Source organism: Sus scrofa, chromosome X (genome assembly GCF_054392235.1).
Source record: "Sus scrofa isolate SSC_HxYL_T2T_F1_AM1 chromosome X, Sscrofa_HxYL_maternal_Yorkshire_Landrace_v2.0, whole genome shotgun sequence".
Taxonomy (NCBI): Eukaryota; Metazoa; Chordata; class Mammalia; order Artiodactyla; family Suidae; genus Sus; species Sus scrofa.
The window spans coordinates 68,314,393-68,333,706 of NC_139401.1; the positions used below are offsets into that span (position 1 = coordinate 68,314,393).

General features: G+C 37.5%; 1 protein-coding gene and 1 long non-coding RNA gene across 3 annotated transcripts in view; both read right to left on the reverse strand.

Annotated features, from left to right (window-relative positions):
• The window catches only part of HDAC8 (histone deacetylase 8), a 240,213-nt gene that overhangs the window by 95,922 nt on the left and 124,977 nt on the right, over positions 1–19,314 (reverse strand). The gene's annotated exons all lie outside the window — the stretch shown is intronic.
• LOC146394649 (uncharacterized) lies at positions 9,221–11,321 on the reverse strand. The gene is made up of 2 exons (XR_014835618.1): positions 10,103–11,321; positions 9,221–9,819 (listed from the first exon to the last, which is right to left on the reverse strand). It is a non-coding gene; the product is annotated as an uncharacterized LOC146394649 (long non-coding RNA).

The window sequence follows — 19,314 nt, forward strand, 5'->3', positions numbered from 1 at the left end:
GAGGGACAGAGTTGATAAACAATCAACATTGTAAATAAGTAAATCACAAAGTAGGTTAGCAGATGATTAGTGCTATAGGTGAAAAACAAAAAACAAAAACAAAAGAAAAAGTGTGGATGGCCAGGGAGGAGGGGATAGGCAAATGTAGCATTAAATACAGTGGTAGGGGTAAGTCTCATTGAAAAAGTGGCAACTGAGCAAAGACATGAAGGAGTGAGGGAGTTAGTCATGTGAACATCCAGGTAAAGCATTCTAAGCAGAGACAACATCCAGTGCAAAATATTAAAGTGGGGATGTGCCTGGTACCTTCTAAGAACAGCAAATAGAGGTAGAGGACAGAGTAGTAGGAAATGAGGTCAGAGAGGTGATAGAGGCCAGATCATGTTGGGCTTTCCCAAGGAACTAAGCTTGATCTGAGGTGGACTCCGATATTTAGGACAGACAAGTGTACAATCAGTATAACACTCAGAATACATGGGAAGAGATATAGCTATTAGAGAATGTACGGATTTCTAGATGCTGTGAGTGGTGAGCTGACTTTCTTCTGAGCACCATACTTTTACATCCATTTAATTCTTGGACTTTTCTGCTTGTATACCAGTGACATACAATTGCTCTAAATAAACTTATGATTTCCTGTCCTAAACCCTTTCCTCCTCTTCTGTTCTCCACCCCACTTAATGGTACCCTGTTAGAAATCTTGGAATCACCTTCTGATTCTGCTTTCTCCCACTCCACTATGTTCAGCCAGACTCCCAAGCCTGTCAGTCCTACTTTAAATATGTCCTCTCCTCTGTTTCCTCTGCTTTCACCTTGGTTGAAGGCTTCATATCTCATGAGACCTCTGTAATCACCTCCATGGATCTATAACCTGTGTACCAACTTCACTGTAGCTGCCACAGTTCCAAAATTGATTGTGTCACTCCCTCTTTTAAAGATCTCTACTGGCTCTCACTGCCTGTAGGATCTTGTCCCAATCTTTCCTTCTATCCTCATTTTATAATTTGCTCTTCTATGTGTTCCATACTCTAGCCATACTCAACCTCTCACTGTGCTGTGACCCCAGGATATTCTGCCCTATCATAAGTGTACACGTACTTGAAAAACCTGCTAGTCACCAAATAACAAGAGATTCTTTCTTCCAGGAATACCCTTACTTTGTTTCTTCCACTGGAAAAATATTTATATACCCTTCTAGCTGATTCAAATGACACTTCCTCTGTGAAGCCTTTCTTGTTTCACTCAGTAGGGTTTGTTTCTACTTCTTGTGTGAACTTCCAGCATTCTGAATTCTGTACCTATGGCTCCTTTATGGCTTAATACAATGCACTGTGATTATTTGATTATAGATTTGCCTCCCCCAACAGACTGTAAGCTCCTTGAGGGAAGGGACCATCTTTACTGATTTTTTTTCATCCCCAGTAGTTAGTAGTATCTGGTCCAAAGGAGGTATTCAATTATTATCTGGTGAAATAAAGAATGAATGATTGAAATAATTCAAGAAAAATATCTGACTCACTAGTCAATAAGAAAGAACAGAAGGGACAGAATTTCATATACAAATCAACTGGCTTAAAAGCTCAGAGGTGGGAGGGTTACCCACAAAAAGGCTAAAATTGAAGATGTAGGCTGGGTTACAGTGAGAGATGAGAGCAAACAGAAACGGTTGGGTGGACCTAGCTGGGGAAGTGCTGTGAAGCCACTGCTCAAAGTCTGGATTTTCATTTGAATGAGTAGGGAGTTGCTGGAGAGTTATTAGAGACATAGTTGAAGTGAAGCCATGAAAAATGACCTGCAGCACAAGGCTAGAAGGAGGCAGCCGAGGCCAGCCAGAAAGCAGTCACAATAACCCAGAGCAGAATGGGCATGGGAAGTGTAGGCAGGATATTTAGGGAGGCCTAGAAAAGGAGAGGTCTGAATTTGGTAATTTATTCCACTTGGGAGAAGACACAAAGGTAGTGAGACTTGCTAAGGACTATGAAGAGCAGAGTGGTGCAGAGAAACCACATGAGACCAGCAGTTAGGAGATCAGGGTTCAGTTACAGCATAAGAATTATTCCCTATCAACTTGGCCTTTTGATGTCTTACCTTCCAGAACATTAAAACAAAGAGGTTCCACATTCAAATTATCAGCAAATCCAGAATCCTTCAATTCTACTTCAGAAATATCTTTTGAATCACTCTAGCTTCACTGCCACCACCCTAGTCCAGGTCCCAGCAGTCCTCAGCTGGACCATTATATTAGCCTTGACAGTGGTCTCTGCACCCTCTCTTGTCCTCACACTATCTGGTCTCCACACAACAATCAGCATCATCATTTACAACTGTCAATTCACATATGTTGCTCCTCTGCGTAAAAACTCTTTGATTCCCACTGCAATCAGAGTCAGATTATATTTCTCACCCAGCCTACAAGCCTCCCAAATAGCATGGCTCCTGCCTGTCTCTCTGACTTCATCCCACTTCCCTCCTCTTGCTCAATATGCCCCAGTGGCAAGACCTTTTTGCCTTTCCTTAAGCACATCCAGCTCTTTCCTACATTTGCACAAGCTGTTCCCTGGAATGCAGCTTTGTCTGGCTGGAATCTTCATGCCTTTGTTACTTCAGACCTAGATTTGATTCCCTCAGAGAGGTCAGTTCTGATCTAAGCACCATCTGTTTATTTTCTTAGCAGTTACCACAATGTGTAATTATTTTATTACTTGTTTACTGCTGATCTGCCAGGAAATTACAAGTTCTAAAAGGTAGGGCCCCTCTTCTACTTCACTGTATGCCTATGAGTGAATGAATGAGTGAATGAAAGCAGTGATGGGAGGAGAGTTCACCAAAAATGGGGTCATGTGGAAAAATGGAGGAAAAGATTTTGAAGAGTTCCTTTGAATCTTGAGAATAGCATGTCTAGTTTTACCCAGCTTGTCTTGTAAACTATTAAAAGGAATTAAAGACAGGAAAGAGAGGGCACCAAGTCGTGGAGAATTACAGAAGTTGGGGCTAATGGAACTCAATTTATAAGAAATTTGTTGAGCACTTACTATATGCTGGGCACTTACTGTGAGGGGTAGAAAGATGAATGGGTGGACACTTCAAGGGTTTAAATTCAAGAGAATGGAAATAGGAGAGAAGGAAATGCAAGTAATGATAAAAGGCAGAATTTAATCAAAGGGCACTGGGGCTTAGGGAAGCATTCAAGGAAAGTTACTCTGACACTGAAGTCAACAAGTTCCAGTCCACAATGAAATATGAGCACAGACACTCTCCTCTACTCTTCCCCACAAAATCTTCCTTAAAAATAGGATGAAACACAAGGCAGTTTTCAAGATGACTTTTGAGGCACTGTGTTAGAGGGGAAGCAAGTAGGTGTAGGAGTTTTGGCCCTGTCACTCACTATTTGGGAGACCCTGGGCAACTTACTCATTTCTTTTTACTATTATTGAAGGCTTACTACGTGTCAGGCCCTGTGCTGGGCACTTTTGTATATACTATTTTATGGAATCATCTACCTTTTCAAAGCTTCAGTTTTCTTAGCTCCTTTTGAACTTTAGCAGACTAGATTTCTAGTACTCAAACAATTGGTGCTGGGTACAGACCTGCGGATATTCCTTTTTGCCTTTAGGTAGCACCCACACATTTGCACTAAAGCAACAGACTAGTTTTTGGTAATATCCTAAAGGGACTAGAATGGACTTTGGGTATTTTTGTGATCTGGAAAAGGATGAAAAAGTTTAAGAAATGAAGCATAAACATCTTTGTGGCACTGTTGGATGGGCACATTTTGGAGTGGTGAACAATGGGCAAATGGAGATATTAGGATGTCAAGAAATGACCACCCTAAAATGTCACCAATATTAAGACAAACTGTAATGTGAGAAATTGTGACATGACTGCCTCAAGGTAATGCTGTAAAGATGGGTGTTTTGATAACTGGCAAAATGGGATGGGTAGACCACAGAAACTGCCAGTGCATCTCCAGGAATGACTACAGAGAGGGCTATTTTTGGATAATGGCATCTTTGCTCCTGTGGCCAGAACTAGTCCTAGTATTGAGAAGGGCAATTTCTCAGGTACCTAGTTTTGATTAAAAACAATAACAAAAACAAAAAACTCTGGAGACTATCCAATTCCTTTTCTTCTAATTATGTGTTCATTGAGCAGCTTTCTGGTCTACAACTGATCTCTTGACTGGGAAGACCCACCAGCCAGGAGGGCCTTTATGCAGATGATGAGAGTCTTGTCTTGCCTAATATATTGCTCATTATAAATGACCACCTTGAGGTCTGCTTTAGAAAGCAGTCTCTGTGGCTTTGGCAGCATGATTCACTCCCCAGAGACTTATGCTGTGGTGGGACTAAAAGTGGGAGAGAAATGTGAGGTAGCAAAACTACAGAGCAGACCAGCTGGAGTATCCTCAAGTGCTGCTCTCCTACGAGGTCTAGCCTGCAGCAACCACTGGTTTTACCTATTAAATTACAGCAATAATCATCTCATATTTGTTCAGTGCTTTTAACTTTCAAAGCTCTTTCACAGGTATTATCTAATTTTATCATTTTATCTATTATACCTTCTTTAGCTCAGACTGCTTGTGGAAATACGTTTGTAGAGCAAAAGCAGTAGTAATACTGTCAATACCTTGAGGAAAAAAAAAAACTGTCTATGATAGGACCTTGGCAAAATAAATCAAACTTGAGAAATAAGTGTAGTCAGAGTCCAGGCTGAGTAAGGTGACCAGGGAATTTGGAGATAGGCTCAGAATGACTCTGAGAGTGAGATAACACAAAGACATGGTTGTAGATGTGTTGCTGATGGAGACTTGGGAAATATCCAAGTGTAATCAAGGTGATCAGGGCATATTTGCAGGACTGGAATGTACTCGAAGAAAGCTGCAATCTAATCAGCTTTACTGTAAACTGTCTGAAGAATAATGTGTTACAGAAAGCTGGTATACAAGTTATTTGAAAAAGAAGAATTAGATAGTAAAGATATGTTACTGTTTGTCCAGTTTCCCCCACCCCTCACTAGGCAGAGGTGCAGGAAGGGATGGGGGAGGGAAGTGTGTACATTTGCGCAGCGGCTGGAGAACAGAGGGAGCTGGGTAGACCATGTGTATGATAGGCACACGTATTATGTTCCCTAAGGATGTAGACTCAGTCATGAAATAGTCACTTCCTTCACTCCAATTCCATGCTCATCAAGAAATCTTCTGACTTACTCAATTTCCTAGGTCCCTTGATCCTGGGAAAGAAATGTCCTTGGAATTGATATGACTGTTATGGTTAACTGACACGTATATTTTCCACTGTAAATTAATATAATTGTAATACATTTTATATGTCTCTTTCCTAATTTTTTATTTTGAAAAATTTCAAATCTACAGAAAAGCTGCAAAAATAGTACAAGAGATTTCTACTTCTTCTTAAACTAAATTGACCAATAGGCTGATGGATGTCTAACTGCTCCAGCACTATTTATTGAAAATGTCTTCCTCCATTGAATTGCTTTTGAGTCTTAGTTAAAAATCAGTTGGCTGTATTTATGTGGGTCTGATTCTGGGATCTCCATTCTGTTCTTTTGATGTGTTTACTCCTTTGCCAATATCACATAGTCTTGATTACCGTAGCTATATATTGCCTTAAAATTGGTAAAGTGATTCCTCCCACTTCATCCTTCTTTTATAAAATTGTTTTAGCTATTCTAGTTCATTTTTCCATATAAAAGTTATAATAATCTTGTCTATATCTTTAAAAACATACTGGAGTTTTGATAGTAATTATATTAAACCTGTACATAAATCTAGAAAGAACTGAAATCTTTACTAACGTTGAGCCTTCTAATCCATGAACACAGTATGTCTCTGCATGACTTTAGATCTTTGATTTCTTTCACCAGTGTTTTGAAGTTTTAAAGTCTGGTACATATTTTGTTAGATTCATACCTGAGAATTTAATTTTCAAAAAAATGATTATAAATGGCATTGTATTTTTAATTTTGGTTTCCATGTGCTCATGGATTATATATAGAAACACAATTGATTTTTGTACATGGATTTTGTATCTTGAGACCTTTTGAACACATTTAATAGTTTTAGTTTTTGTGGATTCCTTGGGATTATATTTGTAGATAATGATGTCATTGGAATATAGGGACAGTTTTGTTTTTCCTTTTTTTTTTTTTTTTTTTGGCTGCAAACACGGCATGTGGGAGTTCCTAGGCCAGGGATTGAACCAGGCTACAATTGTGGCCTATGCCACAGCTGTGGCAAAGGCAGATTCTTTAACCCACTGTGCCACAAGTGAACTTCTTCCTTTATGTTTGTATGATCCTGAGATGATGCCTGCTAAATCTTTCAGCTATGGAATGCACAGAGGAGAGATAATGGTTTGTAGTTTTCCTTTTTCGTACTGTCTTTGTCTGGTTTTGGTATCAGAATAACACTGGTTTGATGAAATGAGTTGTGAAGTGTTTCCTCCTCTTCTATTTTCTGCAAAGATTGCACAGATTTGGTGTAAATTCTTCTTTAAATATTTGGTAGAATTCTCCAGTGAAACTATCTGGGCTGGAGAGTCCTTTTTTTTTTTTTTTTTTTGGAGTTCTCAAATACAAGTTCAATTTCCTTAATAGTTATAGGCTATTCAAAAAATTTCATGTTTCGTGAGTTGCAACAGTATGTGGTTTTTGAGGAAGCAGTTTAGTTCATTTAAATTGTCAAGGTTTTGTGTGTGGAGTTGTTAGATGTATTCTGTTATTATCCTTTTGGTGCCTGCAGGGTTTGTGGTGATACCCCCTTTCATTTGCCAATTTATGTCTTCTACAGGTTTTTTTTTTTTTTTCAATTTGTTAGTCCTGCTAGAGATTTGTCAATTTTATTGATGTTTTCAGAGATCCACCTTTCTGTTTCATTGGGTTTCTATATTATTGTTATCAGCTTCATTTATTTTGCTCTTTCTAGTTTAAGGTGGCAAATTATTGATTTGAAATTGTCCTCTTTTTGTAAAGACTTGGTGCTACAAATTTTCCTCTCAGCACTGATTTAGCTGTGTCCCAAACATTTTGATATGTTGTATTTTCACTTTATTCACTTTAATTTTTGATTTTCCATGAAATGACCTCTGACAAGTGGATTATTCAGAAGTGTGTTAAGTGTCTTAGTGGATCAAGAAGATGTGGTACATATACACAATGGAATATGACTCAGCCATTAAAAAGAACAAAATACCAGCATTTTTTGCAACATGGATGGACCTAGAAACTATCATGCTAAGTGAAGCCAGCCTTACAATGAGATACCAACATCCAATGCTTTCACTGACATGTGGAATCTGAAAAAAGGACAGACTGAACTTCTTTGCAGAACAGATGCTGACTCACAGACATTGAAAAACTTATGGTCTCCAGAGGAGACAGTTTGGGGGGTGGGGGGATGTGCCTGGGCTGTGGGATGGAAATCCTGTGAAATCAGATTGTTATGATCATTATACAACTACAGATGTGATAAATTCATTTGAGTAATAAAAAATTTAAAAAAATTAAATAAAAAAAAGAAGTGTGTTAAGTGTCTTAAGTGTTTGAAGAGTATTCTATTGTCTTTCTTTTATTAATTTGTTTGATTCTATTTTGATCAGAGAATATAGCCTGTTTGACTTCCTTATTTTAAAAATTTTTCTGCTTTTTAGGGATGCAGGTTCAGCATATGGAAGTTCCCAGGTGAGGGATCCAATCAGAGCTACAGCTGCCGGCCTACACCACAGCCACAGCAACACCAGATCCAAGCTGCGTCTGTGACCTACACTACAGCTTGTGACAGTGCTGGATCATTAACCCACTGAGCAAGGCCAGGGATCAAACCTGCATCCTCGTGGATACTAGTTGGGTTCATTTTCACTGAGCTACAATGGGAAATATCAATTACCTTCTTTTAAATTTGTTGAGATTTCTTTCATGGTCCATAATGTGGTCTATCTTTATTTTTTTAAATTTTAACTTTTTATAAAATTGTGATAGAGTATATAACACATAAAGTATGCCATTGCAACTATTTTGAGTATAATATTCAGTGGCATGAAGTACATTCACAATATTGTGCAACCATCACCACTATTTCCAAAACTTTTCCATCACCTCAAACAGAAATTCTGTATCCATTAAGCAACGCCCCCCCCAATTTCCTCTTCCCCCAGCCCCTGATAATTTCTAACCTACTTTTTATCTATATGAATTTGTAGATATTTTGTGTAAGTGGAATCATATAATATCTGTCCTTTTGTGTCTGGATTATTTCATTTGGCATAATGCTTTCAAGCTTCCTCCATGTTGTAGCTTGTATCAGAACATTTCTTTTTATGGTTGGATAGTATTTCATTGTATGGATATACCACATGTTGTTTATCCATTTATCTACTAATGGACATTTGAGTTATTTCACTTTTTGGCTATAGCAAGTAATGCTACAATAAACATTGGCATACAAGTATCTGTTTGAGTCCCTGTTTTTGATTCTTTTGGGTATATAAACTTGGAGTGTAATTTGCTGGGTCATATGGTAATTCCATACTTAACTTTTTGAAAAAGCACCAAACTATTTTCCAAGGTGGCCGTGCCATTTTACACTCCCAGCAGCAATTTACAAGAGTTCCAATTTCTCCACATCCCCCCTTAATATTTGTTATTATTATTTTTTTCTTTTTATGGCCATACCTGTGGCATATGGAAGTTCCTGGGCTAGGGGTTGAATTGGAGCTATAGCTGCTGGCCTATACCACAGCCAGAGCAATGTGGGATCAGAGCCGCATCTGTGAACTACACCACAGCTCATGGCAACATCAGATCCCCAACTCACTGAGCAAGGTCAGGGATCAAACCCGCATCCTCATGGATACTAGTTGGATTTGCTTCTGCTGCACCACAAGGGAACTCCCCCTTTGTCAATTTTAAACATGGGTTATTTGTCTTTTTGAATTTAGGAGTTCTTTATATATTATGGATATTAAAATCAGATGATTTATAAATATTTTCTCCCATTCTGTAGATTCAATTTCTTGATAATGTGTGTTGATGCACAATAGTTTTTAATTTTCATAAAGTCAAATTTGTCTATTTTTTCTCTTGTTGTCATATCTAAGAATCCACTGCCAAATCCACAGTCATGAAGATTTAAATTTTATGTTTTCTTCTAAGAGTTCTATGGTTTTAGGTCTTATATTTAGATTGGCGATCTATTTTGAGTTAATTTTTGTATATGGTATGAGGCAGGGGTCCAAATTCATTGTCCTACATGTGGACATCCAGTTGTCCAAGCACCATTTGTTGAAGAGATGATTCTTTCCCCATTAAATGAACTTGGCACCCTGTCGAAAATCAGTTGGACGAAGACGTATGAGTTTATTTCAGGGCTTACAATTCTATGCTATTGGTCTATACGTCTATCCTTATGCCAATACCACAATGTTTTGAGTACTGTAGCACTGTAGTAAGTTTTGAAATTGGGAAGCATAAGTCCTCCTTCTGTTTTTAAGATTGTTTTGGTTATTTGGGGCATCTTGAAATTCCATATGAATTTGAGGATTGGCCTTTTCATTTCTGCAGGAAAGGCTGTTGGGATTTTGATAGGAATTGCATTGAATCTAGAGGCTGCTTTGGGAGTACTGACATATTAACAATATTCTGTCTCATAATCCATGAATACAGGCTGTTACTCCATTTATTTAGGTCTTCTTTAATTTCTTTCAGCAAATATTTGTAGCTTTCAGTACTAGTCTTTCACCTGCTTGGTTAAATTTATTCTTGGGTGGGTATTTAATTCTTTGGGATGCTATATGGAATTGTTTTCTTAAAACTTTTTTTTTTTGTCTTTTTTTTGTTGTTGTTGTTGTTGCTATTTCTTGGGCCGCTCCCGCGGCATATGGAGGTTCCCAGGCTAGGGGTTGAATCGGAGCTGTAGCCACCAGCCTACGCCAGAGCCACAGCAACGCGGGATCCGAGCCGCGTCTGCAACCTACACCACAGCTCACGGCAACGCCGGATCGTTAACCCACTGAGCAAGGGCAGGGACCAAACCCGCAACCTCATGGTTCCTAGTCGGATTCGTTAACCACTGCGCCACGACGGGAACTCCTTAAAACTTTTTTGATTGTTAATTGCTGGTGTATAAAAACACATCTGAGTTTGTGTGTGAATATTGTAAGCTGCAAAGTTGCTGAGTGTGTTTATTAGCTCTAATAACTTCCAAGTGGATTTTTTTTTGGATTTTCTATATGTATGATCATGTCATCTGTGAATGGGGAGAGTTTTATTACTTGCATTTCAATTTGAATGCTTTTTACTTACTTTTATTATCTTTTCCAATTGATCTGGCTAGAAATTCTAGTATAACCTATAATAGCAGTGGTAAAAGTGGGTGTCTTATCTTATTCCTGGTCTTAGGGGGAACACTCTCAGTCTTTTACCATTGAGTATGCTATCTGTAGGTTTTTCATAAATGCCCTTTATCATGTTGAGGAAGGTTTCTTTTTTTTTCCTATCATTCTGAATGCTTTTATCATAAGAGTATGTTGGATTTTGTCAAATGTATCAATTGACAGGATCATATGGCTTTCCCCCTTTGTTATATTAATGTAATGTACTGTGTTGATTTATTTTCTTATGTTGAACCATCCTTGCATACCTGGGTTAAATTCCACTTGGTCATGATGTATAATCATTTTTTGTTTTCTTTTAAGGGCTGCACCTGTGTTACATGGAAGGTCCTGGGCTAGGGGTAGAATTGGAGCTGCAGCTGCTGGCCTACACCACAGCCACAGCAATGCCAGATCAGAGCTGCTTCGGCAAACTATGCCATAGCTTGTGGTGACACTGGATCCTTAACCCATTGAATGAGGCCAAGGAGTGAACTGGCATCCCCATGGATACTAGTTGGGTTCTTAACTCACTGAGCCACAATGGGAACTAATGTATAATCATTTTAATATGCAGCTGTATGCAATTTCCTAGTATTTTGTTAAAGGATTTTTGCATCTGTAATCATAAGATATCTTGAGCTGTAATTTTCTTGTGATGTCTTTGTCTGGTTTTGGTATCAGGGCAATGCCGGCCTTCTAGAATGAGTTGGGAACAGTTTACTCTTATTTAATTATCTGGAAGAACTTGAGCAAAACTGGTATTAAGTCTTTACATGTTTTGAAGAACTCAACAGTGAAGCCATCTGGTTCTGTACTTTTCTTTGTTGGGAGGTTCTTCACTACTAATTCAATTTATTTTACTTGTTACAGATCTATTGAGATGTTATATTTCTTCCCGAGTCATTTTTTTAACTTTCAGAATTTATTCTTGTCATCTAGGCTATCTATTTGTTAGCACACAACTGTTAATTGTATTCTCTTATAACTTTTTGTTTGTTTTGTCTTTTTAGGGCCACACCCAAAGCATTCGGAGGTTCCCAGGCTAGGGGTTAAATCAGAGCTGTAGCCACTGGCCTACACCACAGCCACAGAAACTCAGGATCTGAGTGGTGTCTGTGACCTACACTACAGCTCAAGGCAACTCTGGATCCTTAACCCAACCTTAACTGAGTGAGGCCAGGGATCAAACCTGTGTCCTCATGGATACTAGTCAGTTTCGTTTTGGCTGAGCCATGATGGGAACTCCCTCTTATAATCTTTTTTAAAAAATCTAAGGTGGGTTAGTCATGTCCTTGCTTTCATTTCTTTTTTCAATTTTATTAAATATAGTCGACTTACAGTGTTAATTTCTGCTGTACAGCATAGTGATTCACACACACACACACACACACACACACACACACACACACACACATATATATTCTTTTCCACTATGATTTATCACAGCATATTGAATATAGTTCCCTGTGCTATAGAGTACACTTTGTTGATTATCTTCCTTTCATTTCTGAATTTGGTTATTTGTATCTTCTCTCTCTTTTTTGTCTTTATCAGTCTAGCTAAAGGTTTGTCAATTTGTTGCTCTTTTCAAAGAAACAAACTTTGGGTTTGTCCATTCTCTGTATTGTTTTCCTATTCCCTATTTCATTTATCTGTGTTATAATCTGTGTTTCCTTTCTTCTGTTAGTTTTGGATTTAGTTATCTCTTTTTTTTTTCTAGTTCCAAGATGTACAGGTAGATTAATGATTTGAGATCTTAAAAAAATTTATTTTTGGCCACGCCCATGACACATGGAAGTTCCTAGGCTAGGGACTGAACCTGTGTCATAGCAGCCACCCAAGTTGCGGCAGTGACAATGCTGGATACTTAACCTACTGTGCCACAAGAAAACTCCAAGGTCTTCTTTTTAATGTAGGCATTTGCGGGTATAAATATCCCTTTGATTACAGCTCTTGCTGAATCTCATAAGTTTCGTATGTTGTGTTTTCACTTTCATTCATTGCGAATTATTTTCTAATTTCCACTGTGTTTCCTTCTCTGATCCATTGGTTGTTTTAAGAGTGTGTTGCTTAATTTCCACATATTTGTAAACATTTCACTTTCCCCTCTGTTGGTTTTTTTAGCTTTATTCCAGTGTGGTTGAAGAAGACAGTTTATACAATTCAACTTTCTGAAACTTATTGAAACTTGTTTTGTGGCCTAACACATGGTTTATCCTGGGGAATATTCCATGTCCACTTGAAAAGAATGTGCATTCTGCTCTTGTTGTGGGGAATGTTCTTTTCTATATCTTTTTGGTCAAATTGGTTTATAAATGCTGTTCAAGTTCTCTATTTCCTTACTGCCCTTATGTTTAGAAGCTCTATCCATTATTGAAAATGGTATTTTGAAATCTCCATCTTCATAGTTGAACTAGTTCTCTTCTCGATTCTCTAAAGGTTTGCTTTCTACATTTTGGGGCTCTATTGTATGGTACACATAGGTTTAAAATTGTTATATATTCCTGGTGAATTGATCTTTTTATCAATATATAATGTCTTTTTTGTCTCTTGTAACAGTTTTTGACTTAAATTCTATTTGTCTGATATTAGTATAGCCACCCTAGCTATTTTGAGTCAATTTGCATGGACTATTTTCTTCCCCATCCTTTCACTTTCAACTTATTTCTTTGGATCTTAAGTGAATTCCTCACAGACAGCATATACTTGGACTGTGGTTTCTTTTTTTAATTCAATCTGTCTAATCTCTGCCTTTTGACTGGAGACTTTAATTAATTTATATATAATGTGTTTACTGATGGGAAAGATTTCTATCATTTTGTTATTTTTCTTTATCTTATACTTATTTTTGTCCTTCATTTATTACATTAATGTCATTTTTTGTATTTAATTGATTACTTGTAGTGAATCTTTTTTTTTTTTCCCTTTTGGCTGGGTCTGAAACATACAGAAGTTCCCGGGCCAGGGATCAGACCTGCACAACAGCTATTACTAGAGCACAGCAGTGACAGTGCCAGGTTCATAACCTGCTGAACCATGAGGGAACTCCTGTAGTGAACCCCAAAAACATTTATTTTTCCTTACCAAGGGGATTACATTTAACTTGCTGAATTTACTATAATTTGAATTAATACCACCTTAACTTCAGCAGTATATAAAAAAATCTGCTATTATTCAGTTCCATCCCCTTATGTTATTGTTGTCACACATCTTTAGACATTGTGTGTCCAATAACATAGATTTATAATTATTTTATGCATTTGTCTTTTAAGTCACGTAGGCAATAGAGGAGTTAGAAACCAAAAATACAACAATGCTAGCTCTATGTTTGCCCATGTAGTTCTCTTTACCAGAGAACTTCATTTCCTCATATAGCTTCAGGTTACCATATAGTGTCCTTTCATTTCAACTTGAAAGACTTTTTTTTTCCATTTTTTTTCTAGGGAGGTCTAGCACTAACAAACTCCCTCAACTTTTAATGTCTTAATTTCTCCCTCAATTTTGAAAGAGAAGTTTGCTGAATATAGAATTCTTCATTGACAGTTTTTTTTTTCTATTTAGTATTTTAAATATGTCATCCAGCTAACTTCTGGACTCCCATGGACTCTGATGAGAAATCAGCTTTTATCTTATTGAGGATCCCTTGTCTGTGACTAGTTGCTTCTCTTTTGCTGCTTTCAAGATTTTCTTGGTGTGGATCTCTTTGCATCTTTCCTCCTTGGAATTGAGCTTCTAGGATATGTAGATGCCTTTCATCATATTTTGGAAGTTTTTGGCCATTATTTCTTCAAACATTCTTTTTGACTTTCTTCTCCTTCTGGGACTCCAATAATGTTGTTTCATGGGCCCCCTAGACTCTGTTTTTCTTTCTTCATTCTTTATTCTTTCTGTCCCCTGGACTGAGTAATTTCAATTGTCCTATTATCAAGTTTACTGATTTTATCTTATGTCTTAAGCTTCTAGTGAATTGCTAGCCTTTTGACAGAGATTTCCTAAAATGTCATGAGTTTTTTTTTAAAAGACAAAGAAAACACCTGCTCCAGTTGTTAAGGTACTCTCAGGTCTTTTCTGAGCATGCTAGGTGCCCTGCATTTCCCCATATACACAGGTGCTTTTGATACCTTAATTTTCCAAAGAAACGCTCTCACATCTTTTCTCCCAGGACTTAGGTCGTTTATTTTATGTCTAAACTGCAGTCTTTTGGAGTTCCCGTTGTGGTGCAGTGGAAATGAATCTGACTAGGAACCATGAGGTTGCGGGTTTGATCCCTGGCCTTGCTCAGTGGGTTAAGGAGCTGGCATTGCCATGAGCTGTGGTGCAGGTCGCAGATGAGGTTTGGATCCTGCGTTGCTGTGGCTGTGGTGTAGGCCGGCAGCTGTAGCTCTGATTGTACCCTTGGCCTGGGAACCTCCATATACCGTGGGTGCAGCCCTAAAAAGGAAAAAAAAAATTTGCAGTCTTTTGCCTCAGGCATCTGTGAGTTGTTTATCTGATGTCTTCAAGCAATGCTTGCCACTTTTCTGACCTAGCTGAGTTCCACATTAAGTGCAACAGAGATGATTACCCTGCATCTGTCATCCAGGTAACCCCTGACAGTTTAGAATAGATCTACACAGTAATTTTCAAATAAGGTCTGCTCTCTTCCCGCTTGAACCATGGTCTGGGGTCCCACAATAGGCATGCAGGCTTTGTTTTTAAGACTACTATCCAGTTGGAGTGAGTAGAACAAGGGCAAGTAAAAATGCCAGAAAGCTTTCCTACCGTTTAAAAAATTAGTTATCTTTTTACCTGTACCATAAGCTGCTATTTTTCTTTAATGGTTTATTCCAGTGGGCATTTCATTTGGACTAGGATTACATGATATACCTTGATAAGACCCAGAATTTTTACTTATATCATTCGTATTGTGATCAAAGCAGTAGTTTAATTACATGCACATAGTTTATAAAGTCAAACATTACCTAAGGCTTACAATGCCTTCAGGAGCTCTCTTCCACATTTCCCAAGAAACAGCCACATTTCATTCTTTTAGTTGCTTCTAATATTTCCCTCTATATGTTCAAATAATATGAGAATGTTGCTAGTTGTTTTTCAATATTTAATATGCCCTATGGATTTCCTTCTACGGAAGATTATAATTGAGTCTTACTCAATTATATATGCCACACCCATCTACACACTTATTTCACCTCATCTCATACTCCACATTTAATTATCCCAGAGCTATTGGCCAAATAGACATTCAGTGTTTAAAATTATGGTGACAACAAATACTGTTCACAGCTGCACCATGTGCTATATAGGATGGCTACTTTTCCTTCCTTGGAATTTTTTTTTTCTGGAAGTAATAATTATCTCACCTTATATATGTTGTTTAGCTTTCTATGTACTTATCACTAATGTATATCCATTTCTATGTACTTATCACTAACTCATGCCACACTCTTTGACAAAACTGTAATGTTCCTCTCAATACCATCAACCAAACAAGGCAATATGAATTGTCATCTCCTCAGAGCATTTCCCTTGAAGAACTCCAGTTTGAACTATTTGATTTCTAGCCCTTCCACACAGTTGGTATGCAGGAGCTTCTCTTTACCATCATCCTGAGAAATCTTTGCTGTTCTCTCCTGCACTGGATCCTCTGTTTCCTGGATCATATATCTTCTGCTTTCTGGATTTACTGACCTTGTTTTATTGGGCACCTACTCCAAGATTCCTGAACTTGCATGTCTGAAAAATGTCTGTATTCTATCCTTGCAATTGATTGGGTAGTTGGCTGGGTATAGAATTCAGGTCCCAATGTCTTCAAGCTTTCAATATTGTTGATAAGAAGTCCAAAACCATTCTGATTTTGTAACTTTTTTATGTGACCCTAAATTTTTCTCCCTAGAAGCTTTTTAGCTTTTAGAATTTCCCTTTGTTCTAAAATTTTATGATATGACTTGAGATCTGTTTTTCTTTCATGGTCTTGGGAAACCAGTGGGGCCTGTCAGTCTAGAAATTTATGTCCTTAGGTTTAGGGGAGATTTTCTTTTATTATTTCTTTGATAAGTTCCTCCCCTTAATTTTCTTCTCAGGAATTATTCTTATGAGATATTAGAACTCATGAATTAATTCTCTAATTTTCTTATATTTCTATTTTCCATTTCTCATCTCCCTACCTTTTAATTGTTTTCTTAGAGATTCCTTCAACTATATCTTCCAACACCCTGTTGAAATTTTCTTTTACCATTTTAGCCATTTCTAAGTGTTCAGTTCAGTGGCATTAAACACATTCACAAAGCTGTGCAACCATCACTACTATGCATTTCCAGAACTTTTTCATCATCTTAAACATAAGCTACATTACCCATAAACAATAACTCCCTATTCATCCTTACCCCTAGCTCCTGGTACTCTAAATCTACTTTCTTTCTATGAATTTGCCTATTCTAAGTACCTTATGGCTAATTTCACTTAGCATATTGATTTTAAGGATTATCCACAAGGTAATATGTATTAGTGTTTCATTCCTTTTAAAGGCTGAATATGTAAATGCCATGTTTGTTTTCCATTCATCTTTTGATGTATATTTGAATTGTCTCCACCTTTTGAGCTTTTTAAAATAATACTGGGAGTTCCCATTGTGGCTCAGCAGAAACAAATGTGACTAGTATCCATGAGGATGAAGGTTCAATCCCTGGCCTTGCTCAGTGGGTTAAGGATCTGGCATTGCCATGATGTGTGGTGTAGGTGGTAGATGTGACTTGGATCTGGCATTGCTATGGATGTGGTGTATCACCAGTGGCTACAGCTCTGATTTGACCCCTAGCCTGGGAACCTCCATATGATGAGGGTGCAGCCCTAAAAAGACAAATAAAATAAAATAAGACTGTACATTTTTATACACTTATCTGCTTTCAATTCTTTTGAGAATATCTCTAGAGGTAGAATTGCTGGATCATATGGTAATTCTATGTTTAAATTTTGGGGGAACTGTCAAACTGTTTTCCATAGTAGCTGCATATTTTTATATTTTCACCAGCAGGCCACAAGGGTTACAATTTTTCCACATCCTCACCAACATTTGCTAATTTCCATTTTTTAAAATAATAGGCATCTTAATGGGTCAGAAGTGGTAACTCACTGTGGTTTCTTACCATTTTAAAGTTGACTTTTCCTTGATTTGGCATTTGCTAGATTGCTGTAAACCTTTGACTGTTTTCCAGAGTTTTGACAAAGTTGTTTCTGACGATTTCTGCTTGTGTTCCTATGTTTCTAGGAGCTTGGCATTGTCTATGCCATCGTTTTTTATATGGTCTGTCTTGGTATATGTTCCATGGGTACTTGAGAAGAAATTATATCCTGCTGTTATTGGGTTAAGTGTTCTATAAATGCCAATTAGATATTCTTGATGGTAGTGTTGAGTTCTTCTTTATCTTTCCTGATTTTCTGTCTAGCTGTTCTATCACACTCATAATAGGAACAGATAAAATTAACTTCTTCCTCCCATTGAAGGTCAGAGAACATAGGTATGTTAGTGAAGGATATAAGCAAGAGCTTCTGTGACATTCCAAGAGTGTCACTTATCTTTCAATTACAGGTCTGCCCCTGCTGCTTCATTTCCCACTATTCCCTCAGATGCCCTACAGACATGGTAAACTATAGTTCTCCAAGACCATGTATTCTTTTACTCCTCTCTGGCTTTGTACATGCAATCAATTTTCCTGAAATGTTCTCCCCCTTGAGTATCTTTAAATATTCAGCTCAAATATTACCTTCCTTGTGAAGCTTTTGCTAATCACCTAGAGCAATTTGAATATATCTATTTTTTTTTTTTGGCTGCACCTGTGGCATGGGGAAATTCCTGGGCCAAGGATCAAACCTGCACCACAGAAGCAATCTAAGCCTCTGCAGTGACAACACCAGATCCTTAACTTGCTTTGCCACAAGAGAACTCCTTGAATATATCTTTTTTTGGAGGCTAATTTACCAGGAAGCCAATCATAAATCTTCAAAGTCCCTTACTTGAACAGACCCTTTCCCTTACTTAAACATTATTTTTACAAGGTCATATATATCTAATTTGTAAAGTAAGATGTTTAACTTACTTTGTAATGTAAGATATTTAACCATATTCAGTAAGGCTTTTCTCCAGTCTGACTTTTCCTCCATTAGACTTCCCCCTTGTGTTGGGTGGCACTGGAGTGGCTAAGAGGAAGTTGAGTTATAGATTTATTTTGGGTATGGTAGGATATATTTTTGTGGTTTGCAATGGCTTACATTTATAGTTACTTTAACGGTATAGGAATGGCTTTAGGAATGCTCCCATAGTCAAATGTCTTGACTCACCCAGCATCTTTACACAAAAAAAGAAAGAGCCAGATGTAGTATAGCAATATGAATGTATCCTATAGTGCTTGGTCTTAGACATGTTGAGTAGCAGAGGAGAAAAAGAGCTTGAAATATACAAAGTCTAAAGTCAGTCTGGAAATTCTTCTAATCATCAGATTTAAATTTTAAGTGGAGGATTTATATTTTTAACAATGTCTAGTCAAAATGGAAGTTTTCTCCTTTCAAAAATATAGTTGTTATAGCACATATAACTATAGGAAAATCATAGTATTTTTTCTTTTTTCTTAGAAATTGTACAAAACAGAATTTATCAAAATACCTATTTTTGAAGAAACCAAATTTCCTAGAAGTATTGCAAACAGAGGGTACAGCTGTGTGTATAGTCATGTGTTTTATGCATCTCATCTGCTATGGACTGAATTGTGTCTTTCCACTCCCCAAGTCCATATGCCAAAGCCCTAACACCCAATGTGTCTGTATTTGGATATACAACCTTTATAAGGTTATTAAGGTTAAAAGAGGCTATAAGTGTGGGGCCCTGTTCACCTTGGATTGGTGGCCTTATATGAAGCAGAAGTGAGAAAGGTCT